General features: G+C 47.3%; 2 non-coding genes across 2 annotated transcripts; one reads left to right on the top strand and one right to left on the bottom strand.

Moving 5' to 3' along the window:
- Positions 1-15,928: 15,928 nt before the first annotated feature.
- On the bottom strand, positions 15,929-16,022 carry trnar-ucu (transfer RNA arginine (anticodon UCU)). Its single transcript has 2 exons — positions 15,986-16,022; positions 15,929-15,964 (listed from the first exon to the last, which is right to left on the bottom strand). It is a non-coding gene; the product is annotated as a tRNA-Arg (tRNA).
- A 2,095-nt stretch (positions 16,023-18,117) lies between these two features.
- Positions 18,118-18,199, top strand: trnas-cga (transfer RNA serine (anticodon CGA)). The gene has a single exon. It is a non-coding gene; the product is annotated as a tRNA-Ser (tRNA).
- Positions 18,200-22,430: the final 4,231 nt, after the last annotated feature.

Consider the following 22,430-nt stretch of genomic DNA (forward strand, 5'->3'; position numbering starts at 1 on the left):
ATATATCATCCGTCCTTACAGAAGTAATTGACTCCTTAATTAATATTGCAACACCCCCTCCCCTTTTACACCCCCCTCTGTCTCGCCTGAAGATTCTATACCCCGGAATATTGAGCTGCCAGTCCTGACCCTCCCTCAACCATGTCTCCGTGATAGCAACAATATCGTACTCCCATGTGTTCAACAACAACTTCAGTTCATCCACCTTATTTGCAAGACTTCTTGCATTAAAATAAATGCCTCCCAGCCTTGCCATATTCCTTTTTCCTTCACATATTTGCTCTGCCTTCCCAGCTGACTTGTTTTTTCCTCTGTATTTGGCTGTAAATCACCCCCTACTATAGCTCCACTCTGTATCCCATCCCCCTGCCAAGTTAGTTTAAACCGCCCCCAGCAGTGCTAGCAAACCTCCCCGCAAGGATATTGGTCCCCCTCTGGTTCAGGTGTAAACCGTCCGACTTGTACAAGTCCCACCTTTCCCAGAAGCAGACCCAGTGATCCAGGAAACTAAAGCCCTCCCTCCTGCACCATCCCTTTAGCCACGCATTCATCTGTTCTATCTTCCTATTCCTATATTCACTAGCACGTGGCACCGGGAGTAATCCAGAGATTACAAACTTTGAGGTCCTGCTCTTTAATCTTCCACCTAGCTCCCTAAATTCTTGCTGCAGGACCTCATCCCTCTTTTTACCTATGTCGTTGGTACCAATGTGGACCACGACCTCTGGCTGTTCACGCTCCCCCTGCAGAATGCCCTGCAGCCGCTCAATGACATCCTTGACCCTGGCACCAGGGAGGCAACAAACCCTCCTGGATTCACGTCTACGGCCACAGAAACGCCTATCTGTTCCCCTTACTATAGAATCCCCTACCACTATTGCTCTCCCACTCTTTTTCCTCCCTTCCTGGGCAGCAGGAGCACCCCCAGTGCCAAGAAGTTGGCTGCTGCTGCCTTCCCCTGGTGAGTCATCCCCCTCAACAGTATCCAAATCGGTATACCTGTTTGAGAGGGGAATGTTCACAGGGGTCTCCTGCACTACCTGCCTGCTTCTATTGCTCCTCCTGGTGGTCACCCATTTCCTTTCTTCCTGTGCAGCCCTTACCTGCGGTGTGACCAACTCACTAAACATGTTATCCATGACCTTCTCTGCATCGTGAATGCTCCACAACCCATCCACCCGCAGCTCCAGCGCCTCAATGCAGCCTGCTAGTAGCTGCAGCTGGATGCATTTCCAGCATGCGTGGTCAACAGGGGCACCGGCAGTGTCCCTGAATTCCCACATAGAGCAAGAGGAGCATAACACTGGGCTGGACTCTCCTGGCATGACTTACCCTTAAATTAATTTAAATTAATTCACGATCACCAATTAAAGATATCTCTAAGGTGCTTGTATAGTCTACCAACAGTCCCTGCTACACCAGAAAAGACCCTCGTAAATATAAACTACAGAGTTAAAGTTTAAAAAAGAGAAATACTCCCCAACCAATCACTTACCTGCTCCCTGGTGACGTCACACTCTGATTACTTTTTACCTCTCTCCCCGCTGCTGAGTTTGTGTGCCTCGCTGCTCCCTGCTCCGAACTGGTCAGGCCTCGGTACTCGTGTCGGTTTTTATACCGGGCTCACCTCGCTGCTCCCTGCTCCGAACTGGTCGGGCCTCGGTACTCGTGCCAGTTTTTATACCGGGCTCACCTCGCTGCTCCCTGCTCCGAAATGGTCGGGCCTCGGTACTCACGCCGATTTTTATACCGGGCTCACCTCGCTGCTCCCTGCTCTGAACTGGTCGGGCCTCGGTACTCACGCCGGTTTTCATACCGGGCTCACCTCGCTGCTCCCTGCTCCGAACTGGTCAGTTATGAGGTTGTTGTTGAGTCGGAGCTCCTGCAAGTTGGTGAGGTTCGAAAAGGCAGCCTTGTTGATGACAGCAATGTTGTTAATGTTCAGCTTTAGTGTCCGGAGATGGGGAGCATAAGAGAAGGCGTGACTATAAATGGTGAAAATCCTGTTGTAGCGAAAGGTTAGGAGTGACAGCTTGGGAAACACCGCGACTGCCTTCCCATCCTTGTAACAGGAAGGTAACTTGTTGACTCTGTTGTGCTCGATAAAGAAGGAAACAACTTGCTTTCTTTTCGATGCAAATTCAAAGCAGGCCACAGATGTGAGGAGATTGTGTGATAAATCCCAGCTGGGGATGGGTGGGCACTGGGATAGGGAATGGGCAGGGAGGAATACGATCTGATTGTTCTGCAGGACCAGGCTCTTCATAGGCCTGAGATCCAGATAGTGGCACAGGTTGGACAGCTGTCTCTGGTTGTGCAGCCTTAACCCAGAGTATTGAACATTCTGTAGATCCAGGTTTGCAGATTTGAGAAACTCGGTGTTTCTTAAGGGGTTGTTCTTGATGATCAAACACGAGATGTTCCTCAGGTCAACTTTAGAAAATTCCAAAGCATCGGAGAGTTTGTTATTGGACAGATCCAACTTGAGAATGTTGCTGAGGAAGTTCCGTTGGCAGTCAAATATTGTGAGAGAGTTGTTAGAGAGGGAAAGGTTTCGGTGGGAGGGCGGGAGGGCGGTGCGATGTTGTAGGGAGGCGAGTTGATTGTTGCCCAGATCCAGGAGCGTCAGATTACTGAGCCCAGAGAAAGCGCTCACCAGATGGGAGAAATTCTGGAGTTTATTGAAGCTTAAGACAAGTGTTTGAAGATTGTCCAATACAGTGAAGGCTTTGGGTTCAACTGTGACTAAGCGGTTGTGATGGAGCAGGAGTTGATCTAACTTTTCAATTTCTTGGAAGCCCGAAGAGTTCAGATGAGAGATACTGTTGTAGGACAGGTTAAGGGTCAGTAGGCTGGTGAGATTACTGAATGCACCACAGCAAACACTCTCAATCCGATTGTAATCCAGCCGCAGGGTGAGCAGCTTGGAGAGGGTGCGGAAGCTATCCGCTTGCAGTTGGGTGAGCCAGTTGTGGGAGATGTTCAAGTCCACGGTACTGGCTGGGAGGTCGGACACGGCACTAGAGACCTGTGTCAGGAAGCGGTGGATGCACTGAAAGGTACCATTGTGGCTGGCATCCTGCATGCTGTTATTGAAACTGTACCCGGGGACTGTGGGCAACAACACATTGCAGGAGAGGGCACAGAGAAGCAGCAGCCAGTCAACGCTCAGTCTCAACATCACAGCCTCCTTCTTCCGTCCGCGGGTTCAGATGTTTTGCAGGACCTCACTGAAGAAAAATTCTGTGTGTGTGAGATGTTTTTCTCTGTCGCTGCCAGAACATCCTGTAAAGTCAGAGATGGTTTACATTGTCAGTTTAGTAGAAATTAAGCAAATCAGTTAACCTGCTGCCACGGATATTCTGTTCTCTGCAACTCTGAAAAGCCATTCCCATGTTTAATATCTGTGATATGCGGAAGGCTCCTTTCTGTCCAGATATTACCAGCTCCCTGAAGACCCCTTACTCCTCTGAACACCTCACGCTCTCGCACACCTCGACCATTCCATCATCAGCTGCGGCTCTCCCAGGCCACGCCTACTTTCTCATTAAGATCTGCTTCCTGTTTGTATTGAAGTGCCCAAGGCCCCAGACCCTGATGACTGTGTTCTCGAATACTGAGGGAAGACAGAGAGGAGATAGCAGAGGCTTTGAGGACAATGCTCCAAACATCCTGTGCACTGGGCCCCATATTACAAAACGGATATAGAGGCACTGGAGAAGCTGCAAAAAAGGTTTGTACCAGAACTGAGAGGTTTCAACTATCAGGAAAGATTAAACCGGCTGGGGCTCTTTAGAAAAGAGACTGAGAGCTAACCTGATAGAGGTCTTTAAAATTATGAAGGGGTTCGATAGGGTAGACAGAGAGAAGATATTTCTAGTTGTGGGGAGAGACCAAAACTAGGGGCCATACATATGAGATAGTCACTAATTAATCCAATAGGGAATTCAGGAGAAAGTTCATTACCCAGGGAGTGGTGAGAATGTGGAAGATGCTACCACAAGGAGTGATTGAGCCGAATGTCATTTGAGGGGAAGCTAGATAAGGACCTGAGGGAGAAAGCAATAGAAGGATGTGGTGATAGTGTGAGATGAAGTAGGGGGGGAGGAGGCTCGTGTGGAGCATAAGTGCTGGCGTGGAGCGGTCGAGGCGATTGGCCTGTGTCTATGCTGTAAAATTCTATCTAAACCTTGGATATGGAAGTTGGGCCACATGCCTGCAGTTGCCAATATAACAACTCTCTTCAATCAGAGTGAAAGGGATAAATCAGATAACTACAGACCAGTCGGCCTAACATTGGTGGTGGGTGAGCTCCCAGAGAAACAAAAAAGAAAGTCTTGCATTTCTACAGCGCCTTTCATGACCTCAGGACGTCCCAACGCTTTAGCGCCAATTAAGTGTAGTCACTGTTGTAATGTAGGAAATGTGGTAGCCAATTTGTGCACAGCAAACTCCCACAAACAGCAGTGTGATAATGACCAGATAATCTGTTTTAGTTGTGTTGATTAAGGGATAAGTATTGGCCCAGGACTCAGGGGAGAACTCTCCTGCTCTTCTTCGAAATAGTGCCATAGGATCTTTAGCACCCACCTGAGAGGACAGACAGGGCCTCGGTTTAACATCTCATCTGAAAGACGGCGCCTCCGACAGAGCAGCACACTCTGTGTACTGCATTGGAGTGTCAGCCTGGATTTTTGTGCTCAAGTCACTGGAGTGGGGAGAGCGAGGGTTACTCAGGGCAAGGGTGCTTCCCACTGAGCCACGGCTGACGGGAGCAGGGACTGCAGGGAGGATGAGCAACCTGACCACAGCTCCGTGGAACGGGGGGCCATTCAAGAGGGTGGAGTAAATAGAAATGTTGTAGTGGTAGGGGATAGTATTATTAGGGGGATAGATAGAGTTCTCTGCAGCCGAGAGCGAGAGTCCCGAAGGCTGTATTGCCTACCCGGTGCCAGGGTTAAGGACATCTCCTCTGGGCTGGAAAGAAACTTGCAGTGGGAGGTGGTGGATCCAGTTTTCGTGGTCCATGTTGGTACAAACGACGTAGGTAGGACTAGGAAGCCGGTTCTGTTAAAGGAGTATGAGCAGCTAGGGGTCAAATTAAAAAACAGAACCTCAAGGGTAATAACCTCTGGATTATTACCTGAGCCACGAGCGAATTTGGCTAGGACAAATAAAATTAGAGAGTTAAATGCGTGGCTCAAATACTGGTGTGGGAGAAATGGGTTTTTGCTTCCTGGGACACTGGCACCAGTATTGGGGCAGGAGGGAGATGTTCCATTGGAATGGGCTTCACTTGGCCAGTACTGGGACTAGAGTCCTGGCGGATCATATAACTAGAGCTGTAGAGAGGGCTTTAAACTAACTAGTGGGGGGAGATTCCTAGAGAGCAAATAATAAAAATGACAACAGCGAAGGTCATAGACTTCGGTAGCAGTGGGGAAATTAAAAACCAGAGCGTGTCAGGAAGGGGCAGAAGGTATGGAGTAAAAGGTAAAGTAATAAAAAGGGCAAAAGCAGGAACTAAGTGTCACAAAACATATTTGAAAGTTCTCTATCTGAATGCACGTAGCATTCGTAACAAAATAGATGAGTTAATGGCACAAATAACGACATATGGGTATGATCTTGTGGCCATTACAGAAACATGGCTGCAGGATGACAATGCCTGGGAATTAAACATACCAGGTTATCTAACGATCAGGAAGGACAGGCAGGAAGGAAGGGGAGGTGGAGTGGCTATGTTAATAAAGGAAGGAACCACTGTAATACAGAGAAATGATATTGGGTCAAAAGATCAGGATAATGAAACAGTTTGGGTGGAGGTAAGGAATAATAAGGGGAAAAAAACACTAGTGGGCGTAGTCTATAGGCCTCCGAACAGTTGCAACTTTGTTGGACGGAGTATCAATCAGGAAATAGTTGAGGCTTGTAATAAGGGAACATCTATAATTATGGGGGACTTTAACTATCATATTAATTGGATAAATCAAATTAGGCAGGGCAGCCTTGAGGATGAGTTCATTGAGTGTATTAGGGATGGGTTTCTTGAGCAGTATGTAACTGAACCGACCAGGGGGCAAGCAACCTTAGATCTGGTCCTGTGTAACGAGACAGGATCAATTAAAAATGTCCTAGTAAAGGATCCCCTTGGAATGAGTGACCATAACATGGTTGAATTCCATATTCAATTAGAGGGTGAGAAGGTTGGATCTCAAACAAGCGTGCTAAGCTTGAATAAAGGAGACTATGAAGGTATGAGAGCGGAATTGAGTAGAGTGGATTGGGAAAATAGATTAAAGTGTAAGACGATACATGATCGGTGGTGTACATTTAAGGAGTTATTTTACAACTTCCAAAAAAAATATATTCCACTGAGAAGAAAAGGGTGTAAAAGAGAAGACAGCCATCCGTGGTTAAGTAAAGAAATTAAGGATAGTATTCGACTAAAAAGAAGGGCATATAAGGTAGCCAAATCCAGTGGGAGGATAGAGGATTGGGAAAACTTTAAAAGAAAGCAAAAAATAAAAAGATTGATTAAGAAAGGGAAGATAGATTATGAAAGTGAATTAGCAAAAAATATAAAAACAGATAGTAAGAGTTTTTATAGTTATATAAAAAGAAAAAGGGTGGCTAAAGTAAATGTTGGTCCCTTAGAGGATGAGACCGGGAAATTATTGGTGGGAAATATGGAGATGGCAAAAACACTGAATGAAGATTTTGTATCAGTCTTTACAGTAGAGGACACTAAGAATATCCCAACACTGGACAAGCAGGGGGCTATAGGTGGGGAGGAGCTAAACACGATCAAAATCACTAAGGAAGTGGTACTCGGTAAAATAATGGGACTCAAGCCGGATAAATCACCTGGACCTGATGGCTTACATCATGGGGTCTTGAGGGAAGTGGCAGTAGGGATTGTGGATGCATTGGTAATAATTTTCCAAAACTCCCTGGACTCAGCAAAGGTCCCGGCAGACTGGAAAACTGCTAATGTAACACCCTTATTTAAAAAGAGCAGTAGACAGAAGGCTGGAAACTATAGACCGGTTAGCCTAAAGTTTGTGGTCGGTAACATTTTGGAGTCCATTATTAAGGAGACAGTAACAGGACATTTGGATAATCATAATTTAATAGGACAAAGTCAGCATGGTTTTATGAAGGGGAAGTCATGTTTGACAAATTTGCTGGAGTTCTTTGAGGAAGTAACATATAGGGTGGATAAAGGGGAACAAGTGGACGTCGTGTATTTAGACTTCCAAAAGGCATTTGACAAGGTGCCACACAAAAGATTATTGCTTAAGATAAAAAATCACGGGATTGGGGGTAATATTCTGGCATGGATAGAGGATTGGCTATCTAACAGAAGGCAGAGAGTTGGGATAAATGGTTCATTCTCAGACTGGCAATCAGTAACTAGTGGTGTTCTGCAGGGGTCAGTGCTGGGTCCCCAACTCTTTACAATCTATATTAACGATTTGGAGGAGGGGACCGAGTGTAACATATCAAAGTTTGCAGATGATACGAAGATGGGAGGGAAAGTAGTGAGTGAGGAGGACATAAAATACCTGCAAAGGGACATAGACAGGCTAAGTAAGTGGGCAGAGATTTGGCAGACGGAATACAATACTGGAAAGTGTGAGGTTATGCACTTTGGCAGGAAAAATCGTAGAGCAAATTATTATCTTAATGGCAAGAAACTGGAAAGTACTGAAGTACAAAGGGATCTGGGGGTCCTGGTGCATGAAACTCAAAAGGTTAGTAGCAGGTGCAGCAAGTGATTAAGAAGGCCAATGGAATGTTGGCTTTCATTGCTTGGGGGATAGAATATAAAAATAGGGAGGTATTGCTTCAGTCGTACAAGGTATTGGTGAGACCGCACCTGGAATACTGCATACAGTTTTGGTGTCCATACTTAAGAAAAGACATACTTGCTCTCGAGTCAGTACAAAGAAGGTTCACTCGGTTAATCCCGGGAATGAGGGGATGGATATATGAGGAGAGGATGAGTAGATTGGGAATCTACTCATTGGAGTTCAGGAGAATGAGAGGCGATCTTATTGAAACATATAAGATTGTGAATGTGTTTGATCAGGTGGATGCGGGGAGGATGTTCCCGATGATGGGTGAAACTAGAACTAGGGGGCATAGTCTTACAATAAGGGGCTGCTCTTTCAAAACTAAGATGAGGAGGAACAACTTCACTCAGAGGGTGGTAGGTCCATGGAATATGCTGCCCCAAAAAGCTGCAGAAGCTACATCATTACATAAATTTAAAACAGAAATAGACAGTTTCCTAGAAGTAAAGGGAATTAAGGGTGACGGGGAGCGGGCAGGAATTTGGACATGAGTCTAGGTTCGGATCGGACATGGCCCTGTGGGTAGCGGAGCGGGCCCAGGGGCTGTGTAGCCTGATCCTGCTCCTACTTCGTGTGTCTAATTCTGTTGATTCAGGAGATGGTTCTATGATAGTAGATTGGCGGCTAGGATCAGATCAGCCATGATCTTATTGAATGGCGGAGCAGGCTCGAGGGGCCAATTGGCCTACTCCTGCTCCTATTTCTTATGTTCTTATGGTCTTATAGGGCCTGATGAAAGGGAGGAACTGAAAGAAATCAGTATTTGTAGGGAAATGGTGTTAGGGAAATTGACGGGATTGATGGCCGATAAATCCCCAGGGGCTGATAATCTACATCCTAGGGTACTTAAGGAAGTGGCCCTAGAAATAGTAGATGCATTGCTGATCATCTTCCAACATTCAATGGAATCTGGAACAGTACCCATAGATTGGAGGGTAGCTAATGTTACCCCACTATTCAAAACAGGTGGTAGAGAGAAAAATGGGAATTACAGACCGGTAAACCTGACATCGGTAGTGGGGAAAATGCTGGAGTCCATTATAAAAGATGTAATAGCAGAGCACTTGGAAAACAGTGACAGGATCGGACAAAGTCAACATGGATTTACAAAAGGTAAATCGTGCTTGAGTAACCTACTGGAATTTTTTGAGGATGTAACTGGTAAAATAGATAATGGAGAACCAGTGGATGTGGTGTATTTGGACTTTCAAAAGGCTTTCGATAAGATCCCGCATAAGAGATTAGCGTGTAAAGTTAAGGCACATGGGATTGGGGGCAAGGTATTGACTTGGATAGAGAACTGGTTGACAGACAGTTGACAAAGAGTCGGAATAAATGGGTCTTTTTCCGAGCGGCAGGCAGTAACTAGTGGGGCACCGCAGGGATCGGTCCTTGGAACCCAGCTATTCACAATATATAATAATGATCTAGACAAGGGAACTAGATGTAATACCTCCAAGTTTGCAGATGACACAAAGCTGGGTTGGCGTGTGTGCTGAAAGGAGGATGCCGAGAAACTCCAGTATGATTTGGACAGGTTGGGTGATTGGGCAAAAGCATGGCAGATGCAATATAATGCGGATAAATGCGAGGTTATCCACTTTGGTGTCAAAAACAGGAAGGCAGATTATTATCTGAATAGCAATAGATTGGGAGGAGGGGAAGTGCAACGAGACCTGGGTGTCCTTGTACAGCAGTCGCTGAAGGTGAGCATGCAGGTGCAGCAGGCAGTTAAGAAGGCAAATGCTATGTTGGCCTTCGTAGCGAGAGGGTTTGAGTACAGGAACAAGGATGTCTTGCTGCAGTTGTACAGGGCCTTGGTGAGACCACATCATGAGTATTGTGTGCAGTTTTGGTCGCCTTATCTGAGGAAGGATGTTCTTGCCATGGAAGGAGTTCAGCGAAGATTCACCAGGCTGATACCTGGGATGGCAGGAATGACGTATGAGGAGAGATTGGGTCGATTGGGCTTATACTCGCTGGAGTTTAGAAGAATGAGAGGGGATCTCATTGAAACTTATAAAATTCTGACAGGACTGGACAGACCAGATGCAGGAAGGATGTTCTCGATGGCCGGGGAGTCCAGAACCAGGGGTCACAGTCTAAGGATAAGGGGTAAGCCATTTAGGACTGAGATGAGGAGGAATTTCTTCACCCAGAGAGTGGTGAACCTGTGGAATTCTCTACCACAGAAGGCAGTAGAGGCCAGTTCATTAAATATATTCAAGAAGGAGTTGGATATATTTCTTAAGGCGAAAGAGATCAAGGGGTATGGGGAGAAAGCAGGGACCGGGTACTGAATTTGGATGATCAGCCATGATCGCATTGAATGGCGGAGCAGGCTCGAGGGGCCGAATGGCCTACTCCTGCTCCTATCTTCTATGTTTCTATGTTTCTATGTCCTTATATGGGATAAAATTAGTACTCAACTAGAAACCGTTCTAGAAACCAGGAAGCTGGTTAAAAGACAGAAGCAGAGAGCGGTAGTTATTGGGTGTTTTTTGACTGGACTATGTAAAGAGTTGGCCCCCCTGCATCACTGCTGCGACCGTTGCCCTTCTTGCTACTTCAACAATCTGGACTTAGGTACAGGAGGCAGACGTATCGACATTTGCTGCTAACACGAATAACAGGGAGCCTGGGTAGCTGTGAAGAAACCGTCAGTGAACATTTAGAGAAGAATATGGAGAGGAAATGTACACCAAATGCTGTGTTAAAAGCTGCCGAGGAGTCTCCAACAATAGATATTTAAAGAGCAGAGGAGACCATTCGGCCCACTGTGTTAATTCTGGGTCTTTGCCACAGCAATACTAAACTAAACCCACTGACCCACTATCTCCCCATAGACCTGTATCAATCGCAAACTAATCCCACTGCCCCACCCTCTCCCCAAAGCCCTGTCACAATCCCAAACTAATCCCACTGTCCCGCTCTCTCCCCAAAGCCCTGTAACAATCCCAAACTAATCCCACTGACCCGCTATCTCCCCATAGCCCTGTATCAATCCCCAAACTAATCCCATTGCCCCGCTCACACCCCATAGACCTGTATAAATCCCAAACTAATCCCACTGCCCCGCTCTCTCCCCAAAGCCCTGTAACAATCCCAAACGAATCCCACTGACCCACTATCTCCCCATAGCCCTGTATCAATCCGCAAACTAATCCCACTGCCCCATACACACCCCATAGACCTGTATCAATCACAAACTAATCCCACTGCCCCGCTCTCACCCCATAGCCCTGAATCAATCCCAAACTAATCCCACTGCCCCGCTCACACCCCATAGACCTGTATCAATCACAAACTAATCCCACTGCCCCGCTCTCACCCCATAGCCCTGAATCAATCCCAAGCTACTCCCACTGCCCCGCTCACACCCCATAGACCTGTATCAATCACAAACTAATCCCACTGCCCCGCTCTCACCCCATAGCCCTGAATCAATCCCAAACTAATCACACTGCCCCACTCACACCCCATAGACCTGTATCAGTCCCAGATAAATCCCAGTGCCCCACTCTCTCCCCATAGCCCTGCGCCGGCACTTTGAAAGAGCTTTGCAATTAATTTCATTCACCTGCCCTTTCCCCATAGCCCTGTAATGTTTTTCCTTCAAGTATTTATTCAAATGCCTTTTGAAAGTCACTATTGAATCTGCTTCCACCGCCCTTTCAGGCAGCGCATTCCAGATCACAACAACTTGCTGCTTAAAAAAAATGTTTCCTCATGTCACCTCTGGTTCTTTTGCCAATCACCATAAATCTGCGTCCTCTGGTTCCCGAAACTTCTGCCAGTGGAAACACTTTCTTCTTATTTATGCTATCAAAACTATTCATAATTTTGAACATCTCTATCAAACCTCCTCTTAACCCTCTCTGCTCTAAGGAGAACAATCCCAGCTTCTCCAGTCTCTCCACATAATTGAATTCCCTCATCCCTGGTACCATTCTGGTAAATCTCCTCTGCACCCTCTCTAAGATCTTGACATCCTGTGTTGACTTTAACAACATAGCACTGATTTGACACATTCCTGTGAAAGATCATTGATCATTAAGAGATTGTAAATCTCACCTGCTTGCTGCTGGGGTTTGCCGATGTTGAGCTGAGACTGTAAGTGCAATGGTTTTGAAATGACAATCAGAGGGGATGTGGTTTAGACGTCACATGAATGAAATGACAGTTTCATCTTAAAAAGGAGAAGTGTAAGTGAAGGCAGTCCACGAGGAGGCTGGATTGGCTCGTGTGTGTCATGGGCTGTGGTAACCCACTGTCCAAACTGCCTACTGTGGGCAGCAGCAGCTGGAACAGCTGGGAGCCCCTTTCATTATCTTTACAACTTCCCTTCTCCACCTCCCCCCTCCTGCTGAAACCCATCACAACTGGTCCTCTGCTCAGCCATTGCCCACAGCCAGCAGGGCGAGTGGACAAGAAGCCAGGCTCATTCACCCTCTCCCTAACACAGGGCCACCGACACCAATTGTAACCGCTGCCCAGGCTCAGGTCAGCTCCCTCAGCACAGGCCGGGGATGAAGCCAGGGCCTTTCCAAATGCAAGGAAGCAAGAAACAAATACTGGCCAGGAAAGTCTCAGCGAGTTCGAGTAATCTGTGTGTTTGTTTGATTGAAACCAAAACAGCTTCGAACACGAGGATGCGTCACACAGGTGGAGAAATTCAGTTCACTTTTTCGACACAATTCAAAGCAGCAGAAGCAATGAACACGTTGAAACCGGCAAATATGAACACCTATATCAATAAGCAACAATAGAATAAGGAGCATATGGCACAGAAAGGGAAGAAATGAAAGAAAGATTCAAAGAAAGAAAGAAAGTACAAGGACTTGGGGTTTTATACACGGGCACTGTGTTTCTTTCTGCGCCGGGACAGCAGAGGGCACAATCGGAACATCAGCCACGTTAGTGCCTGAAACATGGTTCAATAGGAACAGGAGGAGGCCATTCAGCCCCTTGAGCCTGTCGAACAGGAACAGGAGGAGGCCATTCAGCCCCTCGAGCCTGTCAAACCGGAACAGGAGGAGGCCATTCAGCCCCTTGAGCCTGTCGAACAGGAACAGGAGGAGGCCATTCAGCCCCTCGAGCCTGTCAAATCGGGACAGGAAGAGTCCATTCAGCCCCTCGAGCCTGTCAAACCGGAACAGGAGGAGGCCATTCAGCCCCTCGAGCCTGTCAAACCGGGACAGGAGGAGACCATTCAGCCTCTTGAGCCTGTCGAACAGGAACAGGAGGAGGCCATTCAGCCCCTCGAGCCTGTCAAACCGGAACAGGAGGAGGCCATTCAGCCCCTCGAGCCTGTCGAACAGGAACAGGAGGAGGCCATTCAGCCCCTCGAGCCTGTCAAACTGGAACAGGAGGAGGCCATTCAGCCCCTTGAGCCTGTCAAACAGGAACAGGAGGAGGCCATTCAGTCCGTCGAGCCCGTTACACTGGAACAGGAGGCCATTCAGCCCCTCGAGCCTGTTACACAGGAGGAGGCCATTCAGCCCCTCAAGCATGTTATACAGGAACACGAGGAGGCCATTCAGCCCCTCGAGCATGTTGCACAAGAACAGCAGGAGGCCATTCAGCCCCTCAAGCCTGTTACACTGGAACAGGAGGCCATTCAGCCCCTCGAGCCTGTTACAATGGAACAGGAGGACATTCAGCCCCTCAAGCCTGTTACACAGGAACAGGTGGAGGCCATTCATTCCCTTGATCCAGTTACACAGGAACAGCTAATTTATTATTAATGTTTCATGTGATGTGTTTGCTCAGAAATAAATTGTTAAAAACTTTAACCTGCATTGGCCGGGAATCTAAACCCGTGTCTCCCGGGTGGCAGGTGAGAATTCTACCCCTGAAGCACCAATGCTCACAGTGACAGCAAAACCCATTTTCCAGTAGCTACAATTTATTTTTGACTTTTGTTAATAGAAGCGAGGACACTGCGGTAAAATAAAAAGCGAAATGCAGCAGATGCTGGATCTGAAATTGTTCATTAAATGTTGGAAACACTCCACAGGTCAGGGAACATCTGTGGACAGAAAAACACAGGGTTAACCTTTCAGGTCCATGAGCTCTCGGTAGAACTAAGATTTTGCAGCTTTGTAGGTCCCGTGTGAGTTTCCTTCCAAACTTTTTAAACGTTTAAACTGCTCAAAAATTACGAAACTACACTTCCCTCGAAAAAAAAATGACCCGTACGGGGATCGAACCCCCGAACTTGGCGTTTTTAACACCACGCTCTAACTAACTGAGCTAACCGGCCCATCTGCAAAGCTCATCTACAGTAGCGTCCCTGTTTCTGGTATTTGCCCGCTAAGTCACTTTGTCTTTGAAGGCTGTAAAAGAAAGACTTGTATTTCTACAGCCCTTTCACGATCTCAGGACATCCTAAAGTGCTTTACAGCCAATGAATACTTATGAACTGTTTTGCATCTGTGACAGGTAGATTGGTCAGGAGGAGGTCAAATAGGTTTTCCCCTCGTGTTGGTTCCCTCACCACCTGCCGCAAGCCCAGACTGGCAGCCATGTCCTTCAGGACTCGACCAGCTCGGTCTGTAGTGCTGCTACCGAGCCATTCTTGGTGATGGGCATTGAGGTCCCCACCCAGAGTACATTCTGTGCCCTTGCTGCCTTCAGTGCTTCTTCCAAGTGGTGTCAACATGGAAGAGTACTGATTCATCAGCTGAGGGAGGGTAATCGGTGGTAATCAGCAGGAGGTTTCCTTGCCCATGATGTTCCTGTGTAACAGGCTTGAGGGGCTGAATGGCTTCCTCCTTTTCCTGCATAACAGGCTGAATAGCCTCCTCCTGTTCCTGCATAACAGACTCGAGGGGCTGAATGGCCTCCTCCTGGTCCTGTATGATAGGCTCGATGGGCTGAATGGCCTCTTCCTGTTTATGTGTAACACACCCGAGGAGCTGATTGGCCTCCTCCTGTTCCTTTATAACAGACTCGAAGGGCTGAATGGCCTCCTCCTGTTCCTGTATAACAGACTCAAGGGGCTGATTGGCCTCCTCCTGTTCCTGTGTAACAGGCTCAAGGGGCTGAATGGCATCCTCCTGTGCATGTATAACAGGCTCGAGGGGTTGAATGGCCTCCTCCTGTTCATGTATAACGGGCTTGAGGGGCTGAATGGCCTCCTCCTATTCCTGTGTAACCGGCTCGAGGGGCTGAATGGCCTCCTCCTGTTCCTGTCTAACAGGCTTCAGGGGCTGAATGGCTTCCTCCTTTTCCTGTATAACACGCTCGACAGGCTGAATAGCCTCATCCTGTTCCTGTATAACAGGCTCGTGTGTCTGAATTGTCTCCTCTTGTTCCTGTGTAACAGGCTTGAGGGGCTGAATGGCCTCCTCCTGTTACTGTGTAACAGGCTCGAGGGGCTGAATGGCATCCTCCTGTGCATGTATAACAGTCTCGAGGGGCTGAATGGCCTCCTTTTGTTCATGTATAACAGGCTTGAGGGGCTGAATAGCCTCCTCCTGTTCATGTGTGGCAGGTTTGAGGGGCTGAATGGCCTCCTGCTGTTCCTGTGAAACAGACACGTGGGTCTCAATTGCCTCCTCCTGTTCCTTTATAACAGACTCGTTGGTCTGAATTGCCTTCTACTGTTCCTTTATAACTGGATCATGGGCCTGATTTGCCTCCTCTTCATCCTATGTAATAGGTTCGAGGGGCTGAATGGAGTTCAACTGTTCTTGTACAGATCTTGTATCGCTGAATGGCTTCCTCCTGTCCAATGCAACAGGCTCGAGGCGTTAAAGGCCTCCTCTTGTCCCTGTGTAACAGGCTCGAGGGGCTGAATGTCCTCCTCCTGTTCCTGTATAACAGGCTAAAGGGGCTGAATGGCCTCCTCCTGTTCCTGTGTAAAAGTGTCATGGTACTGAATGGTCTCCTCCTGTTGCTATGTCAAACGGCCATGGGACTGAATGGCCTCCTCCTGCTCCTGTGTAACTGACTCAGGGGTTGAGAGTACTCAGAGGGAAAGTGTTGGGGTGGTAGTTTCCCTTCTCTGAATTACTGATTTACTGCAAAATGTACCGGCAGTGGAGGAACCACGACCCAAAATCCGACTCTGGTGGGACTCGAACCCACAACCTTTGCAATGCCTTAATCTGTCATACAACTAGAAATCCAATGCGCTATCCATTGCACCACAGAGCCAATTACATAGAACTCTATTACAAAAGCAAAATAGTGTTGATGCTGGAAATCTGAAATATAAACACATGAAATGCTGGAAACACTCTGCATGTCAGGCAGCATTCCATGTCTTTTTAAAAGGGGTCTATTTTCAGTCCCGGATCATTCTGTGTCTGTTTAAAAGGGACATGCTGTCAGTCCCGGATCATTCTGTGTCTGTTTAAAAGGGACATGCTGTCAGTCCCGGTTTATTCTGTGTCTGTTTAAAAGGGACATGCTGTCAGTCCCGGATTATTCTGTGTCTGTTTAAAAGGGATGTGCTGTCAGTCCCGGATCATTCTGTGTCTGTTTAAAAGGGACATGCTTTCAGTCCCGGGTTATTCTGTGTCTGTTTAAAAGGGATGTGCTGTCAGTCCCGGATTATTCTGTGCCTGTTTAAAAGGGATGTACTGTCAGTCCAGGATCATTCTGCATCTGATTAAAGCGGGTGTTGCATAATATTATCGAGTCTGCTTCACCGAAACAGTCCATTTGCACGAACTGGTCCCCACACGAGGCTCCTCCTTCTCTATTTCTCCTCACCCCCCAAATAAAACTAGAATCATTAATGGTAACCATGAAACTATCGCATTGTCGTAAAAACCCATCTGGTTCACCAATGTCTTTCAGGGAAAGAAATCTGCCGTCCTTACCTGGTCTGGCCTTTGTGTGACTCCAGTCCCACAGCAATGCGGTTGATTCTTAACTGCCCTCTGAAATGGCCTAGCAAGCCACTCAGTTGTAACAAACCGCTATGAAACAAAATAATAAAAATAATAAAAATGATGCTGGACAGATCCATATCATCCTCCCCTTGAGGTCCCCACCATCACAGAAGCCAGTCTTGAGCCAATTCGATTCACTCCACGTGATATCAAGAAAAGGCTGAGCACACTGGATACAGCCATGTCTCTGGGCCCTGACAACACCCCGGCTATCATTCTGAAGACTTGTTGCTCCAGCCAAGCTGTTCTAGTACAGCTACAACACTGGCATCTATCCAACAATGTGGAAGACTGCCCAGGTATGTCCTGTCCACAAAGAGCAGGGCAAATCCAATCCAGCCAATTACCGCCCCTTTACAGTGCTGTAAAGTGGCACTTACTGACCAATAACCTGCTCATTGATGCCCGGTTTGGGTTCTGCCAAGAGCACTCGGCTCCCGACTTCATTAAAACCTTGGTCCAACATGAACAAAGGAGCTGACCACCAACATCCTGTGGGTTACCATTCAACATAAATACTGTGACAACAAGAGAAGGTCAGAGGCTAGGCATTCTGCATCGGGTGTCTCACCTCCTGACTCCTCAAAGCCTTTCTACCATCGACAAGGCATAAGTAAGGAGTGTGATGGAATACTCTCCACTTGCCTGGATGAGTGCAGCTCCAACAACACTCAAGAAGTTCGACAACATCCAGGACAATGCAGCCCGCTTGATTGGCACCCCATCCACCACCTTAAACATTCACTCCCTCCACCACTGGCGCACCGTGGCTGCAGTGCGTACCATCTACAAGATGTACTGCAGCAACTCACCAAGGCTTCTTCAGCAGCACCTGCCAAACATGCAACCTCTTCCACCTAGAAGGTCAAGCGCAGCAGGCGCATGGGAACACCGCGACCTCCAAGTTCCCCTCCAAGTCACACACCATTCCGACTTAGAAGTATATCGCCGATCCTTCATCGTCGCTGGGTCAAAATCCTGGAACTCCCTCCCTAACAGCACTGTGGGAGCACCTTCACCACACGGACTGCAGCGGTTCAAGAAGGCGGCTCACCACCACCTTCTCAAGGGGCAATTAGGGATGGGCATTTAATGCTGGCCTTGCCAGTGCACCCACATCCCATAAACGAATTTAAAAAATCCTATCAGCATATCCTTCTATTCCTTTCTCCCTTCCTCTTAAATGCATCTGTAGTATTCGCCTCAACTAATGCATTCTCAGCGCTCTTTGGCCAAAGAAGTTAATCCTGAATTCCCTGCTGGAATTATCGGTGAGTATTTATGACCTGTTTTCTCTTAGCTATTTCCTGACTCACTCACAGTAGGAAGCATTTTCTCCCTGCTAATGTGCAGCTGCGATGGCCGAGTGGTTAAGGCGTTGGACTCGAAATCCAATGGGGTTTCCCTGCGCAGGTTCGAACCCTGCTCGCAGCGACTTTGATGCAAATTCTTTATTTTATTTCATCGGCTCCCTGTGGCGATCACTGGCCCCGAAATTGATCAGAATTCCCTCCACTGCACTTTATTACTCTGATTAACCCAAAGTTCCACTTGAAACACTAATAATTTATCGGCATCAATTAGATATTGTGGATTTGTTGGGAAGTAGTGAGCAAAACACACAAAGCAGCATCAAAAATACTAATTAATAAAGAGCCCTGCAGTGTTTGGTAGGGAATCACCTTCAGCTAGTAAGTGGGAACAGGTTTGGTTTTATAAAACTGAACACGAATTAATAAGTGTGTAAAAAGACCGTGGCAGGACTCGAACTTGCAACTTTCATGATAACTTCAGGATTAGTGCCATAGTCTAATGCCTTATCCATTGGGCCACGCAACCAGTAGGAGAAGTTTGTAGATCAGCGCCATCTGTGGACAGATAGACACAGGGTCAACCTTCCAGTTCCTTGAGCTCTCGGCAGAACGAAGGTTTTGTAACTTTGCTTCAAAGTATTACAGCTCCAATCTTTTCAGCAAATAGCAAAATTAAGAAACTACCCACACCATCAAAAGTAAATGCCATGTACAGGAATCGAACCCACGGCCTTGGCATTACTAGCACCACGCTCTAACCTACGGAGCTAACCAGCCGGCCTTAACTCCCTTTCCTATTAAATTCAATTTATGTTGATTTTTGGTTTTTGTCAGTTGTCAGTGCTCCGGTTTCCTCCCACAGTCCAAAGATGTGCGGGTTAGGTTGATTGGCTATGATAAATTGACCCTTAGTGTTCGGGGGATTAAATACATGGGGTTACGGGGATAGGGTGGGATATGTGTTGGTGTAGGGGTTACGGGGATCGGGTGGGATATGTGTCGGTGCAGGCTCGATGGGCCGAAATGGCCTCTATCTGCACTGTGGGGTTTCTGTGATTCTGTGACTTCGAAGGCTGTAAAAGAAGGACTCTGATTTCTACAGCGCCTTTCACCTGAGGACATCTCAAAGCGCTTTACAGCCAATATAGTTGTAGTCACTGTTGTCACATAGGAAAAACAGCAGCAGCTAATTTGTGCACAGCAAGCTCCCACAATGTGATAATCGAGGATAACCTGTTTTAGTGATGGTGATTTGCGGATAAATATTGGCTACAGGACACCGGGGTAAACCTCACCACCCCCTGCTCTTCTTCCAATAGTGCCATGGGATCATTTATGTCCACCTGAGAGGGCAGAGGGGGCCTCAGTTTTGGAATTGTATTCCACCACAATCTGTAACCTTATGAACCGGCATATTCCTCACACTACCATTAGCATCAAGACAGGGGACCAACCCTGGTTCAATGAGGAGTGTAGGAGAGCATTTCAGGAGCAGCACCAGGCGTACCTAAAATGAGGTGCCAACCTCATGAAGCTACAACACAGGACTACACACATGCTAAGCTATGGAAACAGCATGTGTAGACAGAGCTAAGCGATCCAACAACCAACGGATCAGATTAAAGCTCTGTAATCCTGCCACATCCAGTCGTGACAATTTTAATTTAATTTAATTTGTTCCTAGGACTTGGGCATCGCTGGCAAGGCCAGCATTAATTGCCCATCCCTAATTGCCCTTGAGGAGGTGGTAGTGAGAAGCCCTCTTGACCCGCTGCAGTCAATGAGGTGAAGGGACTCCAATAGTACTGTTAGGGAGGGATTTCCAGGATTTTGACCTAGCGACGATGAAGTTATGGTGATATATTTTCACGTTGGGATGGTGTGTAACTTGGAGGGGAACTTGGAGGTGATGGTGTTCCCATGCACTGGCTGCCCTTTTAAGAACATAAGAACATAAGAAATAGGAGCAGGAGTAGGCCATTCGGCCCCTCGAGCCTGCTCCACCATTCAATAAGATCATGGCTGATCTGATCTTGGCCTAAACTCCACTTTTCTGCCTGTTCCCCATAACCCTTGACTCTCCGATAGGTCAACAATCTGTCTATCTCAGCCTTGAATATAATCAATGATTCAGGCTCCACAGCTCACTGGGGTAGATAATTCCAAAGATTCACAACCCTCTGAGAGAAGAAATTCCTCCTCATCTGCGTCTTAAATGGACAAACCCTTATTCTGAAACTATACCACCTGATTCTAGATTCCCCCATGAGGGAAAACAGCCTCTCAGCATCTACCCTGTCAATCCCCCTCAGAATCTTATATGCTTCAATAAGATCACCTCTCATTCTTCTAACCTCCAATGAGTATAGGCCCAACCTGCTCAACCTTTCCTCATAAGGCAATCCCTTCATCCCAGGACTCAACCTAGAAAACCTTCTCTGAACTGTCTCCAATGCAAGTATATCCCTCCTTAAATAAGGAGAACAAAAATGTATGCTGTACTCTAGGCGTGGCCACACCTGTACAGTTGTAGCAAGATTTCCCTACTTTTATACTCCATGCCCCTTGCAATAAAGGCCAACATTCCATTTGCCTACTTAATTACTGCATGCTAACTTTTTGTATTTCATGTACGAGGACACCCAGATCCCTCTTAACCGCAGCATTCTGTAGTCTCTCTCCATTTTAATAATATTTTGCTTTTCTATTCCCTCCACGGCCTCGCCCCTCCCTATCTCTGTAATCTCCTTTAGCCCCATAACCCCCTGAGATATCTGCGCTCCTCTAATTCTGCCCTCTTGAGCATCCCTGATTATAATCGCTCAACATTTCTGTTGCCCTAAGCTTTGGAATTCCCTGCCTAATCCTGTCCACCTCTCTTTCCTCCTTTAAGACGCTCCTTATAACCTATCTCTTTGACCAAGCTTTTGGTCACCTGCCCGAATTTCTCCTTATGTGGATTTGTGTCAAATGTTTTGTCTGAAAATACTCCTGTGCAGCACCTTGGGACGTTTTACTACGTTAAAGGTGCTATATAAATGCAAGTTGTTGTTGATGATGGTGGTGGGGGATTCGGTGATGGTCATGCTGTTGAATGTGAAGGGGCGGTGGTTAGACTTTCGCTTGTTGGAGCTGGCCATTGCCTGGCACTTGTGTTGGCTGTTGTCATGTGTGGCACACAGTGACATATGTACAGTATTTGCCGATAGGATAGTGTAAGATTGACAACTGCAGGATGTATGCCTAAAGATTAATACAGGAAATTGTCAGATAGAGTCTCGAAAATATAAGCTTATATACAGATGAGCAAAAGCTGACGGCCGATTAGCTCAGTTGGTTAAAGCGTGGTGCTAATAACGTTCGATTCCCGTGCGGACCATTAACATTTTTGTTTAGAGGTTAGTTTCGTCTTGTTCTTTTTGAGCAGCTTAAAAAGTTTGGAAGAAGACTCACACGGGACCTGCAATATTTTAATGCAAATCTGCCGAATTAGTTCTGCCGAGAGCTCATGGACCTGAAAGGTTAACGCTGTGTTTCTCTGTCCACAGATGTTCCCTGACCTGTTGTGGTTAGGATCCGGAGTGCAGTGACTGAAAGGGTAGTGGAGGCAGGTTCAAGTAGTAGCTTTCAAAAGGGAAAAACATTGCAGGGCTGCAGGGAAAGGGCGGGTGAGTGGAACAAGCTGAAGTGATCTTGTAGAGACCCTGCACGGGCTCGTCGGGCCGAATGTGTTTTCGAGCCCTGTGTCTCTCGAGCCCTGTGCCTCTCGAGCCCGGTGCCTCTCGAGCACTGTGCCTCTCGAGCCCTGTGTCTCTCGAGCCCTGCGTCTCTAGAGCCCTGCTTCTCTCGAGCCCTGTGTCTCTCGAGCCCTGTGTCTCTCGAGCCCTGTGTCTCTCGGGCCCTGTGTCTCTCGGGCCCTGTGTCTCTCGGGCCCTGTGTCTCTCGGGCCCTGTGTCTCTCGGGCCCTGTGTCTCTTGGACCCTGTGTCTCTCGAGCCCTGTGTCTCTCGAGCCCTGTGTCTCTTCTGGGATTTTCGCTATCGCCATCCTGATTGTCCAGAGGGAACGACGGGAGCCGTTCCAAGGGGTGGGGATCCTGTGAGGGTGCCAGTCAGTTCCTTCTGTACCCTCTAGATGGCACCTTCACTTGTTTGTTTCTAGCCCTTTGTTAATTGTTCCTAGCCTCCTGTGTTAATTCTTAACGGCCTGTTAGCTGTTCATGGGTTTCACCTGGTGTTCTTGGTATATAAATTCTGTGGTTGCTTCCCTCTTTGCTCAGTCCTAACCAGGGAACCGGGTACTAGCCTTCGCTCTGTGGCTCCTGGCTTTGTCTAGCTGGTTGCCATGGTTCTC

The sequence above is a fragment of the Somniosus microcephalus genome, unplaced genomic scaffold (assembly GCF_052327205.1).
Source record: "Somniosus microcephalus isolate GS21.2 unplaced genomic scaffold, FLI_Smic_1.0 unresolved_chr8, whole genome shotgun sequence".
NCBI lineage: Eukaryota > Metazoa > Chordata > Chondrichthyes > Squaliformes > Somniosidae > Somniosus > Somniosus microcephalus.